The sequence below is a fragment of the Aethalodelphis obliquidens genome, unplaced genomic scaffold (genome assembly GCF_003676395.1).
Source record: "Aethalodelphis obliquidens isolate GAN/ISIS:26980383/991018 unplaced genomic scaffold, ASM367639v1 scaffold12, whole genome shotgun sequence".
NCBI classification, from domain to species: Eukaryota; Metazoa; Chordata; class Mammalia; order Artiodactyla; family Delphinidae; genus Aethalodelphis; species Aethalodelphis obliquidens.
The window spans coordinates 4,419,102-4,440,774 of NW_020837956.1; the positions used below are offsets into that span (position 1 = coordinate 4,419,102).

General features: G+C 40.6%; 1 long non-coding RNA gene across 6 annotated transcripts in view; it reads left to right on the plus strand.

Annotated features, from left to right (window-relative positions):
- LOC113623736 (uncharacterized) overlaps positions 1 to 21,673 on the plus strand; it is a 338,863-nt gene that overhangs the window by 86,588 nt on the left and 230,602 nt on the right. For all 6 annotated transcript variants that reach the window (XR_003434036.1, XR_003434034.1, XR_003434038.1 and 3 more), the window contains one exon: positions 1,060 to 1,107. This is a non-coding gene — a long non-coding RNA (uncharacterized LOC113623736). The remainder of the gene's footprint in view (positions 1 to 1,059; positions 1,108 to 21,673) is intronic.

The following is a 21,673-nucleotide window of genomic DNA, read 5'->3' on the forward strand; positions in this document are numbered from 1 at the left end:
AACATGAAAATTAGTTCCTTGAAAATAATCTATATCTATGTGGCTCCCTTGTTGCATCAAAATGCCTCTCTACATCCAAAGTAAGCATTGTCCTGAATCCTACGTTGATCATTTTTTGATTTATTTGTATATTGTGTCAATATGTATTGCTTCAAAGGATTATATATGTATTATAATCATATATATTATACATATAATATAATACAATATTCTTTATGTTCATTGTTTATAACTGTGTAAATAGCATACCATGTTGTATGTAAGGGACTTACTTTTTAACTTATATTGCTGTTATCCATCCATGTTACAGTGTGTCATTGCAGTCCATCTGTTTTGGCTATTGTATAATATTCCAGGGTGTGACTATACCAAAATTCATTTATCTACTTTCCTGTTCATGGGCATTTGAATTATTTCCAGGTTATTGTTATGCAAACAATGTTTCAATGAATATTCTTCCACATGTATCTTTTTATATAGGTCCCAGAGTTTCTTTGGAGTTTATGCCTAGGAGTGGAATTGCTGAGTTGTAGAGTATGTCTAAAGAGAATTCTTTATGTAACCTGCAAAACCAGCCTCCTCTCCTTTACGTAACCTGCAAAACCAGCCTCCTAATTCTGTTAGTAACATCCCAATCACCAGCTCCTTTGACACGTCCTCCCTTGCTCCCTATATCCAATTGTTTACCAAGCTGGAAAGTTTCTGCCTTCCCACGATACACCCATTTCTCCTGTTCAAGATTCATTAATTCTCCCCTGGACTCCCTATTCCTAAATATCATTGTTAATAAATTCCAGTCACATAATTTCCCTGTCTATGAGATTAAGTGGACCCATAATCCAGCATTCAAAGCTCTCCACAGTAAGGCTCCAGACTAACTTTTCTGGTTTAATGTCTCCCTATTTTGGTAGTGGAGAATGGTAGAGTGAGAAGGGACCTTAGAGATCATCTGGTCAGACCCACTTACCTACAAATAAGGGAACAGAGGCCCAGAGAGGAAAAAGGGTTTTATCAAGGTCACATATGTGATCTGTTTGAACAATTTTGTGGTTTTTACAGGTGCTTCAGGAGGAAGACAAAGAGATGCCTGTGATCTTTCATCTTGAGGTAAGGACAGTGGAGTGGAATAGTTGTAGGTAGGGAGAATGAGCATGCTTACATCATACCAAGAAAAACATTGAAACTACTGGGCAGGTAGAAAAGAACATAAAGAGCGGACTCTTCTGTTACCATGCTGAGTGTAACAATTATTGTACTGTATTAAGATATAATTGTTGTTTGGGACTGAAAGAGTGAACCTGTGTTCTTGAAGATGGTCATTGTGCCTGAGAGGCATGTCTTCCTCAGAAGAAACCAGAAAGAGGAGATGGAGGGGCCCTAGATGGGTGGTTTAGGTAGTCGAGTTGAAATTGAAATCTCTCTCCCTCTCTCTCTCCCTCTCTCCAACCCACCCCTCCTTTATCTCGCCTAATCTGTCAGTCTTGCTTGTGAAATAATAATAGTATTTATTGAGTGCTTTCCATTTGCTAACTGCCTTACCTAGATTATCTCATTCAATCCCCACATCAACTTTATGATTATTTTACTTTCCTATTATTATCCTCATTTTACAGAAGAGCACATTGAGCAAAGAAAGAATTTAGGACATATAGCCAACAAGTGAGTAGAAGGTTATAAAATGTCACTCTTCAGCTTTAGAGAATTTGAGGACTAAGAAACAAGAATTCAACTGTTTATGCTTAAAATTTGGCTGTCTTTATCTGGGGGTAAAGTGTAGACATTGTAGATGCCTTGTGGAATGGGACAGGTCTTGAGCACCTCGGAATTGAGCTCATGTTAGAAAGATTCAAAATTTATAATGTGTAAGTCTTTTACATTTTCTTCTTTGTGTTTGTTTTCCTTTTGGCCTCCCTTTCCTTTTGCTTAATAAAGCAGGTCCATTTTGTGCTAGGTGACCCTAGAGAAGATCTTTTTAGTTTGTTCACCTTGAATCAGAGTGCTTAAGGGGCAGCAGCATGCTCATGGAGGAAGAGACCTCCTTGACAAAAAAAAAAAAAAGGTGAAAGTCATGGAGATAGCCCTCCTACTATCTGAAGAGCTGCCCTGTCTCTTCTGGAGAATTCCCTTCCAGTGTTAAAACCTAGAATTTTAGACAGGTTTTAGACAGAAAGAAAATGTTGGCCTTTTGGAACTGGAATGGTTCATGATAAAAAGCAAGTAGGGAGGGTTATGGGAAAAGATCAAAGCAAAGGGTTGTCATCTTTTAACTGTCAATCAGTTAAAATTGGTAAATATTTATTGTGAGTCTGCTGTGTGCTAACCTAATCTAGACATGATCCTTGCCCTCAAAGTCAAACATCAAAGATGAAAAGGTAAATATGTACATAAGTGGATTTGAAAAACAAGTTGAAAATACAAGGCCTGTCACAAAGCAACATCCCAAATGAAAGGAACAGTTAGTAAACAGGTTCTGTAGTTGTGACAAGGAGAGAGAACTCACTGAGCTAGGTGATCTTCCACTATGAAGGAGGAAGGACTTCAGCTAGATATTTAAAAAACTATAAATGTTGGATAAGTGGAAAGGAAGGGGAAATGTCAGCAGTGGAAATGAGGCACCAGGAATATGTAAGATATTTAATAGTGGCCTTTCTGGCTTGAATTAAGAGTTTCTTTAAGGGACTAATAAGAGGTAAGGCCTGACGGAGGGCTTTGAATGCCAAGGTGAGGAGCTTTACTTCACCCTGTGGAATATGAGATACTCTCAAAAATGTTTGAGACGGGCAGTGGGACAATGAAGGTTACTTTTTAGGATGGCTGGTCAGTAGGGAGATAGGTTAAGACATTGTGGTAGAAAAACCTCAACGTTTCAACAGTAAATGAGTTTTCAGGAGATTTTTAAATGTGTCAAATGTTTAGGAAATGTGAAATTCTTTTTTTCCTTATGCTAACTGCTGACTTGTGTCCAGGAGAAAGGAGGGAAAAGAGCAGGCAGAATTTTTTTTTTTAACATCTTTATTGGAGTATAATTGCTCTACAATGGTGTGTTAGTTTCTGCTTTATAACAAAGTGAATCAGTTATACATATGTTCCCATATCTGAGCAGGCAGAATTTTATCTAGAGCAGAAGACAGTTACTTTGCTAACATTTACCTGCATTGCTGACATTTTGGGTACAACTGTGGCAGAGGCCACTTCCTGACCAGTTCTCAGTCCACAGATTGAATGTGGGAAGATGGAGGACCTTCAGAATTGAAGACAAATAAATCCCTCAAAGGCCAGTGTGATGTTTCTTCCTCTCTTAAAATGTTTCTGCTTCATTAAAAAAAAATATATATATACATATATATATATATATATATATATAGTTAAAAATCTCTCTTTATGCTAATAGGATTAGGACATTTCACGTAAAGAGAACTGGTTCCCTGTTCTTAGCTAGAAGTTTCTGTAGGCCCAACATTTCCTTTGGAAATTAAACACTTCATAGACATGGTGCTCATCTGATAAGGATACAAGGCTGTCACACTCAGGGATCAAAGTGTTGCCAAGATTGCTGATGGTGATAGCTCTTGCTGGGAATGCTCCATTACCAAACAGACATAAAGAGCCAAGTATCTGCTCTAGGCCATCAGAGTCAGGTGGGGAGGATGGATGTAGAACAGTTTCCTGGAACCAGGGATGCTGAATTGAAAGCAAGGAGGCCCAACTGGGCAAGATTTGGGGTCGGGGTGGAGATCACTGGAACAAAGAGCACGGAGAGGACTCAGGAGCAGTACTCAGGTCTACTGGTACCTAGTCCAGTGCTCTCCCCACCACACCAAGCTGTATATTTACCTATATACAGTTTAGAACCTTCTGTCACTCTCTTGCTCCCTCCTTGGCCACCTATGATTGCTTACCTAAGTGAGAAGTTTTGAGCACACTCCTATATCAAACCTGCTTTGGCAAAGAGTGGTCTGAGGCAGGCGTTGCCTCAGAATCAGATTTATATATCACAGGACTCTGATTGCCTGACCTGACATATCTTTAATTGGTCCTAACCTCTGCTAGCCATTATCCATTAACCTACCTGCCCTTCTATTTTTCTGATATCTGATGACTAAGGGCCTGTACTTGTACCAGTATGAGACTAGCCAAATCTTTGCTCCTTTGGTGTCCATACCTAGAATTGAATCTGTATCAATATGATTATTCACTTTTCATGTGGTTGCAGGTAGTTGTGTTCACAGACCACATCATTCAAGGCAGAGCTCCTATCTAACTTGTGATATAAATTTCAACCAGCAGCTAGGATACAGACCCCATGTGGCTTGGTTCCCTTTGGGATAACAGTGCTGACCTGGAGAGCTGGGATCTAGGAATCAGATCAGACCAATGGGGGATGGGTCACTGGAGAACAAACACAGCTGCAGGTTCTAAGAGCAAGCTCAGTCCTAAGAATGTGTCTGGAGAGATTGGATATACAAACACATACTTCATGATTGGTGGGAACAGGAGGTATTTAGAAATTTAGGCAGGTGGGCAGGCAGCTCAGGGAAGTCTGGAATTAGATAACAGAGACCCAGCCACATGATTCAGTTCAGGGGTGAGTGTTGATGAAGGCAGTAATGCTTAGAAAGAGAAGGCAGAGCTTTGGTTCAGGAAGAACAAGGGGTCTGAAATTTTTCCCAACCAGAGGCATAGTTATTGGCTCTCTTTAAAAGGCATCTTCAGTCCTGTCACCTTTGGGGACATGTATAATCCTTCCTCCTCTCAGCCTGTTCCTCTATCATCTCTGCCCTCTGCTATCACCCCAAATCTAAGGCCCTGGTTTGGCTCTCTGCTTACTCCATTGAGTTTTTCTCTCTTCCCAGAATGTACTTAGCAAGAAGGAGCTATTGTCAGCTTTGTGCATGTTTAGTTTGATCCTGGTTCTGGATATGTTGACCCTGGTCAGTGGCTCAGGACTACTATGTACCTGGAAGAAGAAGTTTGACATAATGGATCTAAGTAGTTTTCTGGGACAGTGATGAGGTCATAGGGATAGGAAGCTAGTTAGTAGAACTAAGGTCCCGGGAGTAAATAGACTGGATTTGAGAAAAGGGCAAAATGCTACGTGTTGGAACTGAGCCAGCAAATCTCAAAGTGATTCTCAAATTTTTACCCCCTAAGGTCAGTGTTTATCAATCTTTAGTAAGCTTTAGAACTAATGCCTGTGCAGATTTTGCCTCCAAAAGTCTGGGGTAGGGATTACATTCTAGGAATCTGTAATTTTCCTTGTATATTTTCCAGAAATATTTTATGCATATTAAACAAAAACTATGTATTAATTTTCTCCTTTTCATTCACATGGTAGCATGCCATACACACTGTTCTGAACCTTGTTTATTTTTGTTTTGTTTTGTTTTTCACTTAACAATGTTTCTTTGAGATCTTGCCATTCCTGTATATAAAGTTTCCTCTTCCTTTTTGATGACTACATAGTATTTCAGTGTGGGAGTAACCAGAGTTTGTTTTACAATCTTCTGCCAATGGACATGCAGGTCGTTTCTAATCTCTCCCAACTGTAAACAATGTAGCAACAAGTACCATGTACGTATGTCATTTCACACATAAGTGATTATATCTGGATAAATTCTTAGAAATGGAATTACTGGGCCAAACCATAAGTGATTTTGATAGATACTGCCAAATCGCCCTTCACAGAAGTTATATCAGTTTACACTCTTACCAGCATGAGCACCATTTCTTCATGACCTCTAGCCAACAAAGTATATTATCAAATTTTTTGACTTTGCCAATATGGTACATGAAAATAGTATCTCATTGGTGGTGTTGTTTTTTTAAAATTTATTTTTGGCTGCATTGGGTCTTCCTTGCTGCATGTGGGCTTTCTTTAGTTGTGGCGAGCGGAGGGCTAGTCTTCATTGCGGTGCTCTGGCTTCTCATTGCAGTGGTTTCTTTTGTTGCGGAGCATGGGCTCTAGGCGCGTGGGCTTCAGTAGTTGTGGCACACGAGCTCAGTAGTTGTGGCTCGCGGGCTCTAGAGCACAGGGTCAGTAGTTGTGGCACATGGGATTAGTTGCTCTGCGGCATGTGGGACCTTTCCAGACCAGGGATCAAACCCGTGTCCCTTGCATTGGCAGGCAGATTCTTAACCACTGCACCACCAGGGAAGTCCCTCACCGGTGTTTAGGTTTACAGTTCCTTTACCATAAGAGAAGAGGATGAGAATATTTTAATATGTTTGAGTCATTTGTATTTTCTTTTTGTAAAGTCTGTGCGTTTCCTTTCACTATTTTTCTACTGTATCTTTTGATCTTTATTTTATTGGTTTTTAGAAACTCTTTATACATTAGGGAAATAAATCCTTAAGCTGTGATATGAGTTGCAAATATTTTTCTCAGTTTGTCATTTATCTTTTGAATTCCTTTTGGTGACTTCTGCGGGACAGCTTTTTATGAAAGTGTAACTGTTACTGAATTAATTAATATTTTATTTAGTGACTTCTGGTTTTAAGTTATACTTTGAAAGGCTTTTCCTATTCTAAGACTGTGAAAAATTATTCCACAAATTCATCTAGTACCTTTATAGATTTTTTTTTAAATTTTAAATCTTTAAGTCATATAGACTTTATTCTAGAATAATATGTAGAATTTGGTTGCAACTTATTTATTTTTCCCAGATGGCTATGCAGTTTCCCCAATAACATTTACTGAATAATCTATTCCTTAATTCATCACTGCCAATGACTTGAATTGCCCATTTTATCATATTCTAGATTTCTATATGAATTTGTGTTTAACTCTGAACTTTCTCTTCTGTGACACTACTACAGTTGACCCTTGAATAACATGGGTTTGAACTGTGCAGGTCTACTTATGCACTGGTTTTATTTGAATCCTCAAATGTGGAACCGTGAACAGGGAGGAACTGTGGATATGAAGGAACTGTGTATATGGAGGGCCAGCTATAAGTTATATGGAGATTTTCAACTGCATGGAGGGTCAGCACCCCTAATACACATGTTGTTCAAGGGTCAACTGTATATCAGTCTCTTCATGCACCGATACCACACTGTTTAATTATTCTAGCTTTATAAGGTAGTTCTAATGCAGGTGATCCATGGAGTACACTTTAAAAAACACTGGCCTAGGGGCTGGTGCAGTACAAGCCCTGTGCAGCGTAGGATTATGAGTTGATTTCAGCAACGAGGAGAGGAAGGCTACCAAGAATGGCATTTGGGGGAAAAAAATGAAGATTTCTTAATTCAAGCTGAATCCATCTGTTTTCATGTTTTCCTACTTTCTTATTAACAAATGTAACTTCACTTTGACTTTTTTGGTAGGAATTCTTGCCAGTTGTTAGTTTTGTTTATTTGTATGGCTCTTAAGTTAAAATAAGAAGTACATTTACATGATAGGCATTATTTATTCAGTCCACATGTGTGGATTTATAGACTCATGGACTCATTGCAATAGAAAACGAGTGAGGTAGATCAGAAAGTATATCAATATGCTTCTACATACACAGATTGTACACATACACACTCAATTCACTCGTTCCTTCAACATGTGTTAATTGAGCTCCCATTATACTGTGAAGTAGTTTGATAAGTGCTGGGGTACAATAGGTAAGAAAAAAATTAATGCAAACGAAAATATTTGTATTAGTTTCCTAAGACCGCTATAGCAACGTACCATGAACTGGACGACTTTAAAAACCAGAAATTTATTCTCTTGCAATTATGGAGGCTAGAAGTCCAAAATCAAGGTATCAGCAAGGCCATGCTCCCTCTGAAGGCTCCAAGGGAAAAATGCTTCCTTGCCTCTCTCGAGCTTCTGCAATCCTTGGTTGTCTGCAATCCTTGACATTCCTTAGCTTACAGCTGCATCACTCCAGTCTCTGCCTCCATCTTCACATGACTGCCTTCCCTCTGTATGTGTCTATGTCTCTTCACAACCTACTTTTAAGGACACTAGTCGTTGGTTCTAGGGCCCACTCTAATCTAGTATGATCTCATATTGACTTAATTATATCTGCAACAACCCTATTTCCAAATATGGTCATATTCACAATTATCAGGGGTTAAGACTTTAACATCTTTTGGGGGACACAATAGCACTTATCAAAATATAAAGCAGAAATAATATCTATATTAATCAGACCCACTTAATTGATCAAGTTAGTTTTAAAACATAAATTTAAAATAATTGCCTGATTATTTCATTCAGTCAAATAGGAATGAAGACAATGGGAATAAGAAGTAGTGAAATCATCACATTTATTGGACCTCTCATTAACCCAGATCATCTTACTGTATACAGAAGTTGCATTAACCAACCTGGTGGCTTGGGTTATCAGGAATAGTGGGATTTGGGATACCCAGGAGAGAGAGACCCTTTGGAAGGGGAACTGGAATGGGGCCAACAAGAAAAGTCTCCACAATTTCATGGAGGGTCTGTGGTCTGCCCTTGTTAAGGCAAACGACCCCAACTTCTGTGGAGGAGACACAAACCTGGGCTGCTTTTTCCCTTGGAAGAGCTAGTAGAAACCAAAATACACTCTCCTTGACTGCCCTGTTCCACTGAGACTGCAGAAAAACAAGCTACTCAGCTTCTCCCGCTTCCTGACCTCAGGAACCTTGGCCTCAGCCAAACTTCCTTACTGTGAGATCTGTTTCAGGCCAAGAATATGATTCTCAAAACATATTTCTATGTCTTTGGTTTCCTACCAGGCTGTCCCTTTTCCAGAGCCAATATTTTCATGCAGACAGCAAAGTGACTGTGGTTAGGATTCCATTTTATTATCTCTATTAACGTTATTTTTTTTAAGTGTAGTAATAGATTCAGAATTAAGAGCTCTAGGAGGAGCCCATATTTTCCTACTGGTGACAAGAAACACTGTAACAGAAGTTCTATCTGGCAGGAGATGTAAAAAACACTTTAGTTGCTACGCAGAGGGCTAGCCCTCAGCTAACAAATTTGTTTTCATTTGCCTTCAGCTGCCCATGGCTAGTTTCTTCCCTCACCCCTACTGAAGGGCTCAGTGTCTCCCCTTCCCCTTCTTGGCTGTGAAAACCCACCCTCAAAAAAGTATTTGATAGTCTCACTTGCACAGTTGTGTTAATAGCTGATAAATGGTAAAAGGAAATTAGTGACGTGTGGCTGAAAGCACATGTGAGTAGGAATCCAAGACCTGGCTTGTTCGGATTCTTTTATATGCTGATATTGAGGGAAAACGCTCCCAGACTTTTGGAGGCAGGAATGCCTGGGTTTAAATCCTTGCTCCATCACTTATTAGCTGTATGACCAAAGATGCTTACTTAATCTTGGTGCTCCTAAGTTTCTTTTCTTTAAAGTAGATATTGTAATACTTACTTTACCAGATTATTTTGAGGACTATTTGTTGGGTAGCACGGTACGTGACATATAGAAAGGCATTGAAAAGACAATCATAGTAATTTGTTAATGGAAGAGGATTGAGGCTGCTCTACTTTTTAAGAGAGAATTCCTTTGCCTTCTTCTCCAGATAGTTAATGCTTCTTCTCAAGCAGCATTATGGTTCTGACAGCCAGTGACAACTTTCCATAGAACTAGCTCATATCAAGCTTGCCCGTAGGCAGATCTAAGGAGGCAGAGATGCCCTGGCAGAAAGACATGATGTGTCCTCTCTGGAAAATTTTGCCAACCCCCAGCCAGGGAACAGGCTCCATCTCTTGGACCAGTTGCCATACTGTTGCTTCTCCAGTGCCCCCACCTATGTTTCAAGAGCCTTAGACTTACCTAAGAGGCAGAGAGAAACATGGAAACAGAAAGGAGACAAGCAAACACTATCTGGACTGTTCCTTTATTGGTTCTTCTCTATTATCGGGTTCTCTCTTATCTCTGAACAATCCATCTTTTCAAGGGTTGTCAGGCCTTTGGAAGATGCTACTTCTCATCTTCCATCCAACTTCTCCCATGCGTCACTGGTTTGGGATTATAAATATTTTTCAAGGTTATCTTCATAAGACTGGAGCCCCTCCAAAAAAGAGGACTGTGTATTTCATGTATTCATTTATTTATCCATTCATTCATTCATCACTATAAGATTAATAATAATAGTCAATATTGATTGAGCTCTTCCTATATACCAGATAATCTGCTAAGGTTTTCTCATATTATCTAATCTAATTACCCCAACAACCCTGTGATATAGGTATTATTTATATCTCAGTTTTTATTTCATTTTATTTTTAAAATTTTATTATTATTATTTTATTTATTTATTTTTTGGCCATGCTACGTGGCTTGTGGGATTTTATTCCCCTGACCAAGGATCTAACCTGGGCCCTTAGCAGTGAGAGCATGGAGTCCTAACCACTGGACCGCCAGGGAATTCCCTATATCTCATTTTTTAAATGAGGAAACTGAGGCATAGATGTTACCTTTCCAGTCACATGGCTAGCAAGTGGGAGAGTTGGGTTTCAACAGTTTGGCCAAGTCAGTGCTAAGTAGACACTGAGTGGTATAAAAGGTATACAAATGATAGTACTCATCCTCCAGGAACTTAAAACTTAGGTGGGTACATAAGACAATTAAGTAGCCACATGGGACAGAATGAGGCTAAATATTAAAGTAAGTATAATTGGACAAAGGAAATTAGTGTAGACTGGACCAGTAAAAGAAGAACTTCTAGGTGCTGAAGGATGAAGTGGTTTTGCAAAGGTACAGGATTCAGAACTCTGAGGAATGGGGAAGGGTAGGGAAGTAGACCAGGCATGGACGGGTTTGGCAGGTAGAGAAAAGAGGCAATGCCTACACAGCCAGAACAGAGTGGCAGGAGAGTGGGTGGGCTTGTGTGGGAGATGAAGCTTAGACTGTTCTATTGAACAGGCCATGGGAAACTGCTGAAACTTTAAAAATAAGAGTACAATATGATCAAAACAGTGCCTTAAGGGGATTAAGAGGTATCGACGAGGAGAATAGGAATCTAGAAAACTAGTGAGGACGTTTCTTGAGCATTCTAGGGATGAAATAAAATTCTGAATTAAATTAATGACGGTATAAATGGCCAGGAAGAGAAGAGGGTGAGAATGAGATATTTCAAAGAAGAGCTGATAGAACTTTGTGATTGATTGGTGATCAGTGACAAAGAGGAAGATGGAATTTAAAAATGACTCCTAAGGTTGGAACTAGTGAGACAAGGAGAATGGTGATAATAAAACTGGAAGGTTAGGAAAGGAAGATGTATATAAACATTTTAAATTTAATTATTGAAGTTATCTGAATGAGATGTTCACTTGGAGCAGGAAATTTGTGATTAGAGCTTAGGCAAGGGATTAAGGTTGGAAAAGTAAAGTTTCCATCACCTGAGGAATAAACATGCCAGTACCAGAATGTGGATGGATGGGAGCTGCTAGTTAGTGTTTCAAGACAACTCCCCGCGAGTATCTCACATTTCTGCACATCTTGTAAATGAGGTACTTAACTACCCTTCATTCAAAATATCTTTTCAAGAATGTGTTTGTATAACAAATAGCCATGGAAGATAGAGATAATGCCTCCATCTAGAGAAAAGACCAGATACGCTTACTGTCCAGTGTCATAATGTCTTTCTCCAGAACAAAGAGCAGGTGTGTTTACTGCCCATTATAAAAGATTTAGGTTCCCTAAGCTCAGAGTTCCTCTACTGTAACACAACCCACAGCTTACACAAGCATCCATTTGGTCCCCATCCACATTGTTCCCATGGGACTAGGGAGCAAGAGGAACTGATGTAAATATGCTAATGGTCGTTCTACTTGCTGTGCTGTGAGTGATAAAATCCTTTGTCTCTGACCCGAAAGTCTCTTGCCTTCTGCTAGCATCAGTGAAATTGTATCAAGATAATTTGTGAGCCTGTAAGTTTGGTAAAATCTTAGACCCCTTCACAGTTCTTGAAAGTTAGATGAGGAGCTCTTATAGAAGGAACACAGGGTCTGCGTTTCAGGTGACTCTAGTCAAGAGTGGACAATATTGAGAGTAGAAAAACTTAGGCAGATAGAGATTGGAGCAGTGTACTCAAGAGCTCATTCATGATGACTGCCCAACCAACAGTCCCCTTCTAAGAGAAACTACCCCATCCACAGCTCTCCTGCTGAGGGAAGGCTCCTCAAAGTGATTTTTTCCACTACATGATCTGTCAGTCTGATTGGCTCATAAAATCCCTGCTATAGACTGAATGTTTGTGTTCCCCTCAAATTCATATGTTGAAATCCTAAACCCCAATGTGATGGTATTAAGAAGTAGGGCCTTTGGGAAGTAATTAGGTCATGAGGGTAAAACTCTCATAGATGGGATTAGTGCCCTTATAAAAGAGACCTCAAAGTGCTCCCTTGCCCTTCCCATCATGTGAGGACACGGTAAGAAAACAACCACTGTTAACCAGAGCTCCACCATGCTCACACCCTGATCTCAGACTTCCAGCCTCCAGAACTGTGAGAAATAAACTTCTATTGTTTATAAGCCACTTAGTCTATGGTACTTTATTATAGCAGCCCAAACTGACCAAGACAGTCCCTTTGGTTAAAGCTTTTCCCACTGGGCTACCTTACAGGTATGGTCTAGCCCATGAATTGGCTGCTTTTGGACTAAGTACCCCACTCTTGTCCAGACAGCACAACCAGAGATATCACAAAGCATGTTCACCTCAGAGATGGGCTGGGAAGAAGTGAGGACTGAGAAAGGACTAGCCAGAAGAAATCAGGCCCAGCTGTAGGAGGGTACCCAGGAAAGATGTGAAATTGGGAGGGGTGTGTGACGAATTCAGGCTTGATTCTGTGTGAAGAGCAGTTCAACCCATTGAATGGAGGCCTTGAAGCAAGAGGCACAGATAGTATGAGATATGCAAATCCAGGTAGGCTGGGGTACTGTGGTCCTTAGAAGGAGGCACAACTAGACCCTGGCCAGGTTATTATTGTGCAGTATTATTTAAAAAGGGGAGGAGTGAATTCAGTTCAAATCTGTTGACCCAACACTTATTAAGTGTCTACTATCTACTAAGGACTGTGTGAGCTACTGGGGAAATGACAGTGTAAGACATGTTTCCCAACCTCAAAGATATACAAATAAATATTATAGAGCATAATACATATAACAATAAAGGTACATGCAAGATATAGATGAGGTGAGTGAGTCATTGAATCGAGGGGGAACAGTGGGGGGTAGCCAGAGAAGGATCACTGTGGAGCAGACCCATCCACAGCATTTCAAAGGATGAACAAGAGGAACAGGGGTTTTCCTAGGAGGATGCAGTGGGTGGAGTACATGGCCCAGTTTCAGGTTTGGAGGGACAGAAAGAGCATGGCAGAGATTTAGCAGGTGACGGAGCCCTGGCCAAGCAGTCTAGCATTCAGAGTCAGACTCTGAACCCGACAGAGAACTGAAATATTGAAGTGAAAACTGAGGCAGAACCTAGCCACGTGACAGGGCAGTGCAGGAGCGAGGAATAGCTAGGCCTCAGTGGGCATGACAGTGCCATGGCTGACCACTTGTGTGTAGAATGACAGGCCTCTGGTCATGTGACTAATTCAAGACCTTCCCAGGTGGAGAATCTGATTTTAAAAGCATCTGTTACCTGTTCAGGATGGGTTCAGGGACAGGAGGGCCAGGCCTCCTGGGGTGACTATCCCCCAATGACTTTTGCTGGGTGATGCTGAGTTAATTTCTTCTTCATGAATTCTGCCATGTTCAGACTCTTGGCCCTCTGGATTATTAAAATAGCTTTTTAATTGGTTTTTCAGCTGTCTAACACAAGCTCCTCTGATCCGTCTTCCAGACAGCCCTTGGGGTGCTTTTTCTCAAAGTCAAATCTGATAATATCACTTTCCTGCTTAAGATCCGTCAGTAGCATTGTCTGCCCCCTGCTCTTTAACAAGGCTCCTCACATTGCGGCCCTGCAGGGGCAGATGTTTGAGGAAGATAATAAAGCTGAAATGTCAAGGCTTCCCAGCTTCAGGACCTAGGAGTCCCCAGAGGTGTGTTCACATGGCTGTTTTGTAAAGAGGGTCCCCCCAGGTTGTAAAATTACCAGGCCTCACAAAACCTAACTCTACCCTGTGGGCCGTGCCCATCTCTCCAACCTCATTTTATAGCATCTCTCTCTCTCTCTCTCTCTTTCTCTCTCTCTCTCACTCGCTCGCTCTCGATCTCGCTCTCTCCAGCCTGAGGTTCTCTGAACACCCAGCCTGGAACATTCCGCACCAAGCTGTCTGTTCTGCAGCACCCTGATGAGGCATCACACCTGAGGAAAGGCTGCCCTCATCTCCCCATCCCCACAAAAGTTCATACCCCACCACCATGCTACCCTCTATCATGGGTATACTGCTAAATTCCTGCATGCATCATGCCACCTGGCAGCTATGAATCCGCATATTCCAAGCACAAAAGCAGTGCCTGGGATGAAAAAGAAGGTCTCAAATAGGGCTTGTTGAACGGACTTGAAATGAAATGTCCCTGCTGCTTCTTGCAATCTGTATTAGTCAGATGTATTGTGAGCATACCGAGTGCCATGGAATAAGTAAAGCATTTAAAATACATCATCTGTAGTCCTTACAGTAATCTGAAGCTTGACCAATGAGAAGATGATATTAAGTCGACCCCATGAAATTGCCATTATTTGGCCATCTTTGGTGTATATAAACAGCAATTTCCTGTGGTTCAACCTAATAGATTTAAACCAGGTCAGTCTGACTCCAAGGTCAATCTTTCCTGTAGAGAAGAACCATCATGGCTGGTTGAGGTAAAGAGGAGATAGCTTAGAGCTGTGGCTGCAGGGTTAACCCTGACAGCTCACAGCTCATCATGTGAGGAGAAGTGCGTGTGATAATTCTTTTTATTTCTACTTTTCCTATAGGCCATATTTCAACAACCATAGTCAAAACAATAAAAATATTTGTTTGGTTTTTCTTCCTTTTTAGTTAAAAATATCCCAAAGGCCATTTTTTTATTTTTGGAAAGAGGGAAGAAAAAAGGAAAACAGAATGGACAGCATAGTTTTTTCTATTAAGATTTTTAATAACAGCTCCTTGCTAGACTGATAAATAGGAGAACTTCCCTTTATTTTACAAGATCGTATTTTAAGTAACAGCAGCTTTCACATGACACTCCTTGCATAATGATTTCAAAAGAGGAAATTGTGTTTATGTTTTGGGATAGCACTTAATTGCCAGGAACATAAATAAAGAAACTGAAGCAGTATTACTTTTGAAATCTGAAAGAAAATAGAAAGCTTCCAGTCCCATTACTGCAGTGCAAGGCAAAGTCATAATTAATATAATTAATAAAGAAGTTATTATCAAAGGGGGTATGTCACCAAGCCCCACCAGCCCAAATTGTTGATCTAATTTAGCTAATAACAACTTTGCCATAACCACTCCCATTACAGGCAGAAAAAAATTGATAAATTCACACAGGCCTCACCACGATCCTTCATCGACTCTGCAAAGGCACTTTGCACAGTGCCTGAGGAAGGATTTTGAATTGGTCTAGAGCAGAATGGGAGAGAGCAAGAACCTAAAACGGAAATCTACAATTACAGCTCAAAATGTCTTTAGGGAAGCTGAATGATTTCAAAGCACAAAGCACGGGTCAGCCACACTGGATGACAAATGAAAATGGCCAAAGACTTCTGGCTGCTGGCACCCCTCACAATTCACAGAACAACTTTCATTTTCCCCTGGTCCCTTTCTCATCTCTCTTTCATCCCACTCCCTAAAGGCCGTCTAGACTGGGCGCTGTTCATTTCATCTTCAGATGCATATATCCAGTAAACCTTCCATAAATAGAATCACTCCCAGATCTCTCGCCCACCTGGTCACGGGAATTCCTCCTATCATTATCAACCCCCAAACATATCTGAATGTAGTTCGAATCAAGACCAAGTTAGGCAGCTGCCTCCCCTGCCTTCACACTAATCTGGAGTTGAGGGGCCACAGGTTTGGTGCTATGAGCAAAGGTTTACTCATTTTTCTTTGCTGTTAGTCTAATTCCTTCTGTTCTTCTTCCTATTTCTTTATAGATTCGCAGTTCCAAACAAAGTTCCATCTAGAGCAGAAGGGAAAATCTTGGTTCACAAACAAAGTCTAAACTCTGATGACCAGAAGTGATGGCACAAAGTTTTGGTAGCTAATGGGCCACATATAAGTGAGGATACTAGATCCAAGATACTCAATAATTTGCTTAAGGTCTTCAGGACTTGCATCTTCCAGGAAGCCTGAGTGGAGAGACTTTGTGGTACAACGGATTGGGTTCTGCATTGGGCATTGGAAGATATGGATTTTAATCCCCTCTCTGTTACTAAATAGCTAAGTGGCCTTGGACAATCCAGTTTATTTCTTGGAACTTCCATTTCTGCAGCAGAGTAGATCAATAATTCTCAACCTTTCTCCCCCCAGTGACACATGACACATTCCTACAGCAGCCCCAGAGTTTGAGGTTACTCCAATGTGTGGGGCTGTGTTTCTCAGCATGGATTTTTTTTTCTTTTTTTTTTTTCAACCCAAGGCATCTTTTGAAGACCAAAACGATATAAAGAAAGATGATCTGAGACCCTTCCAACTCTAACATCCTCCAATTCCAAGCAGAAAAGATAGATTTTTAATTTGTGTCCTTGTTTCTGTACCTGGGTGTGTCTCAGCCTGCCTCCTAGAAGTATTCAAATATTTGTGAAACAGATTTGATTGGGTAGCTTAAATGTCATCCTCTCTTTTGGGTCAGGGAAGGTCCCCTCTTTTCTCACCCCTCTTCACTGCCTTTTATCTCCCTTCTCCTCCCATCCCTTCCATAGTCCAAGAGGTGCTTGGGCAGTGGGACAGGTGCAGTTTGGCATAGAACTACACTCAGCACTTTAATCCCTAGCCTGTGAAGCACATCTAACCACCAGGACATCTGGGCTTTGCTTAGTGAGAGAACCAAATGTCAGTTTTCCTTTCCCTTTTCAGCAAGCAGCAAGCAAGAATGTCCTGTAGAGGGCCAAGGCCAGATAGACTTACATGGAGCACACTGGAGTCTTTTTGTTCCCATCCTCCCTATATTTTGGAAGCTCCAGTGGGAATGCGGCCTGAATTTAAACACTCGAGGCCGTGACCATTAACAGTGAACACTTTTGTAGATTCATGCAGCCTCTCCTGCCTTTCCTCTCCCATGGCCTTGAATGATCTGTTGTTTGTGGACAATTCGCTTGTTGTACTCCAGAGAGCAGGCTGATCCTGGCTCTCCCATTGTCTCTTATATGGCAAACAAAAGCAGTCTTCTTAGGCCAGAGCACCAAGCTGATAAAAGACTGATTAAAGCCTCTTTTGTGGTGAAATTTAATAGGTCTGGGTTGGGCATTATATTTGATTAACCCCAACCAGTCATTACATGGCATTATATATACAGGACAGCTATAACCAGCTCTCAGCTGGGCGGACCCTGTCTTTGAGCTCCTGAATGGTGCCAAGACACCACAGGCAGAGCTGGTCATCAGCAAAATGGAAGTCAATAAATTTATCTCTGGGGCCTGTGATTTTTCCCTTTCATTGTCTTTCCTTCCCCACCCATCCTTTATGTTCACTCTTTCCCAGGCACCCAGTGCTCTCAAATTATTAGGTTCTTTCCAGCAGGCAGAAAGACATCTGATAAACTCATTCACATGGAGTGGTTTAATGGGTTACCCCTTCCAAGAGTAGTTGCAGTTCAGAAGAGGAGTTTGGATTGGGAACCAGGGAACTTGGAGGGGTGAAATGCTCATGGTGGTGTCAGAGCCTGCCTGGTGACTCAGCTCAGATTCTCCCTTCTCCCCATAATTGGGCCAGGTGGTTTCTCCTTGCAGGCCCTGCAGGACCAACCTGGCTTCAGTTTGGAGAAATTAAAGAAACTCTAGTTGGACCCTCAGGTGACCCTCAACCCTTCCCGATCACCTGTCCTGCTTTGTTCAGTGCCCTACCTTAGTGACTGGATGTTGAATATGTAGGAGCAACCAGTTTCCTTGCCATTGATACCTGGCCTACCCAGGATCTCAGGCCTTCTAAAAATGAATCCATGCCTCGATGTTGCCAGTTCTGCCTCTAAACTCTCTCTAACCCTCCCCTTCCCACCACTTGCACGAACTACGAGCTTTCTAGCCATCTTCCTGGATTTCCAAGTATTCCTTACTCCCCTTCTCCTTCTCCTCCTATCCTTTATCTCTTGCTGGACTTCCCTGAGGCTGGCCTGAACCTAGTCTATGACTTGCCACCCATCCAACTGGATTTCCTCGTGCTGCCCCAATTCAATGAAAGTGATGGTTCTAGGTCCTAGGCTCACCTCACTTCCCTCTGCAAGCGTATCTTGGAGATATTTTGCAGGTTTGGTTCCAGACAACTGCTATAAAGCAAATATCACAATAAAGTGAGTCACACGAATTTTTTGGTTACCCAGTACATATAAAAGTTATGTTTACACTATACCGTAGTTTGTTAAGTATGCAATAGCATTATGTCTAAGAAAAGCAACGTGCATACTTTAATTAAAAAATACTTTATTGCTAAGAAATGCTAATCATCATCTGACAACGCAGGGTCACCACAAACCTTCAATTTGTAAGAAAATGTGATATCTGCGAAACACAGTAAAGCAAAGCACAATAAAATGAGTTATGCCTATAATAAAATGTTTCCTCCCCCCTCAGTGCCGCAGGAGTCCTGGAGCTAAGTGTCAGGAATCAATAGCAGGAGGCCAGCCTGGATTATCAGGGAAATGTAGCCAATAGGTGAATGAATGGAATACGCTTCAAAACTCCAGTCATACACACCTCCCTCCCTGTCAGTGTGTTCTCAAGGCTCTGTTTGCATCCCTCTGTCACAGCACTGACCACATTATACTTTAATTGTTGGTGTAGTTATTTATCTGTGCCACCTACCAGATTGCATATTTGAAAGCAAGGACCACGTTTGACTTTGACAGCTTACCACATAGTCAGCTTTTTGAATTATTATTTTTTAATAAGTTGAATGAATTGAATGAGTGATTAGAAAAGTAAGAACCACACCCTGAATCATGGAATGTCCACTATTCACCATGTGAAGCCCTGCCTGACACCTCGTAGTTGTAACATCCTTTTTATAGGTAACAAACCTTTTAGGCTGATACCAGTGTAGCTGCATATAGCTAAATATTTGTCTTGTTTCAGTTTTTCTGAGATTTCATTTTCAATCTTTTAGTGTCTCTATGATTTAGGTTTGTGTCTTGTAATAAGCATAGAGTCGGTTTACTTTTATTGTCTGATAATCTCTGTCCTCTGACTTTACTAGACTAACTTGAACTAAATTAAACTGTTTACTTCACTTACAATAACTGATTTCTTGGAATTATGTCTACCATTTTATTTTGTGCTATTTGCTTCACCTTTTAAATTTCCTTTCCTTTTTGCTACCTTCTTTAAGATTACTTGATTTTTTAAATCCATTTTTGTTTCTCTAGCTACTTTTCAATTAAACACATTCTCTTCGGGATGCGATTCCATTTGTTTTTGGAATGAAGGTATTTTCTGGCTTATTACTTCTGGCTTACAATAGGTCAATGGGTTAGACTTGCCCTTGGACGCACATAGCTAAATATGCAAATAGTTGATAATCTAGCACATGACTTAATCATGTATTTTTCTATTAAAACTGTGAACTTGTAATGAAAATAACAGCATGAATATCAACTCTTCTTTAATTCTGAACATTTACAAAACAAAAGAAAGTAAACATAGAACAAAGTTCAAAGAGATATACAACTGGAGCAATCATATTTTATTTAAGAAACTTTAAATCTTGCCAATCATATGAGTTAGAGCTCTTTGGATTACAAATGACAGACGATCCAACCCAAAGTAACTTAAGCAAAAAGGGGAATCTTTGGTTCATGTGACTGAAGAATTCTACTGTAATGCTGGCACTGGGGGTGGCTGAGTGCAGGGGCTCAGTGTGTCACCAAGACTTGGTTTCTCCCTTACTCTATCCCTTGAGTTGGCTCTCCTCCAGGTTGGCTTCAGTTTCCACAATATGCTCTTTTTATAGTCATTTGAGGGCTGAAGAAACTCCAGATCACACATTCTCTCAGATTCAAGTCCCATATGAGAGAGCCAGATTTTGTTTCTCGAAAGTCCCAGCAAAAGCCTTATTTTTTTTCTCATTGGCTCTGATTGGGTCATGTGACCACACTTAAATCTATAATCCAAGGTAGAGTATATGATACACTTATTGGTTCCATTCCGGTCATTGGGAGGGGCTAAGGAGAGGTCCTGAAGTCCATGAATCAAAATGGGGAAACTTTGATACCCAAAGAGCTATAATTGGGATTGGGGTAAATTGATTCCAGAAGCAGTGTCTGCTGAAATCACTAAGGTACTCCCCCTTAGCCACAAGGGATATGTTTTAAGACCCCCAGTGGATATCTGGAACCACAGATAGGACCGAACCCTATATGTTCTATGTTTTTTCATATATGTATATATATATATACCTATAGTAAAGTTTAATTTACAAATGAGGCACAGTAAGAGATTAACAACAATAATAATAAAATAGGACAATTATAATAAAATACTGTAATGAAAATTATGTGAATGTGGTATCTCTCTCTCTCTCAAAACGTCTTATTGTACGCTACTCACCCTTTTTCTTGTGATGATGTGAGATGATAAAATGCCTATGTGATGAGATGAAGTAAGGTGAATGAGGTAGGCATTGTGTCATACCATTAGGCTACTACTGATCTGATGATATGTCAGAAGGGAGATCATCTGCTTTGGGTGATCCTGGATCATGGAGCCATGATGATGCTGATGATTCGATGTCCAGAGCACGTGGTGTTCATGGGTGGGGATCCCAGGCAGGACAAGCAGGACAGTGGAAGACTTCATCATGGCATGCAATTTAAAACTTAAAAATTGTTTACTTCTGGAATTTTCCATTTAATATTTTCAGACCGAAGTTGATCATGGGTAACTGAAACCAAGGAAAGCAAAACTGTGGATAAAGGGGCTGCTGTACTTCATTTTACTCTGCTTCCCCTTGCTAGGGTTAAAGAGAAAGCAGCATTTTTTTATACCTTTACTTAGGGTCAAAAGATTTCCAGGTGTTATGTGTTCTCTGAATTGGGCATTGGCTTCTGAGTTATAGCTCCGATACTAAAAGTGTTTGCAGAATTGTCTTTTACTTCAGTGGTGAGGGTGGGGCATGGGATGAGGGAGGGATAACTGAGATACTGTTAGTTGTAGTTACTACTGTGAAGGAATACTATTTTTCATAGGTTTTGCTCATCTCAATTAGGATACCTGGGTTGTAGTTCCAGCTCTCCCTTTAATTTCCTACGTGACCCGTGTGTCTGACTTTATTACCTATAAATGAGGGAGTTGAGATGGAATCAGTAGTTTTTAAACATTTTTTTTTAACTTTTGGACTCTTTTTGCTCATGAATTCTTATGTGGAATGCTAGTAAATAATGTGACAGAGAAAATTTTATTGATGTGTGTCCAGACTCTCTTCCCTCCTCACTGCCAGTCTGATTGAACATACTTTTTCCTACTTAAGTCCCCAATTCAACTCTGAAGGGCTCATTTTTACCAGAGTAGATCCTGGACTTTTGTGATTCAAGGCTAGAACTAGAGTGAGAAAAATAAGGTACTCACTTCTAGTGCACATTTAAGGGTGCTCCTAAAATTCA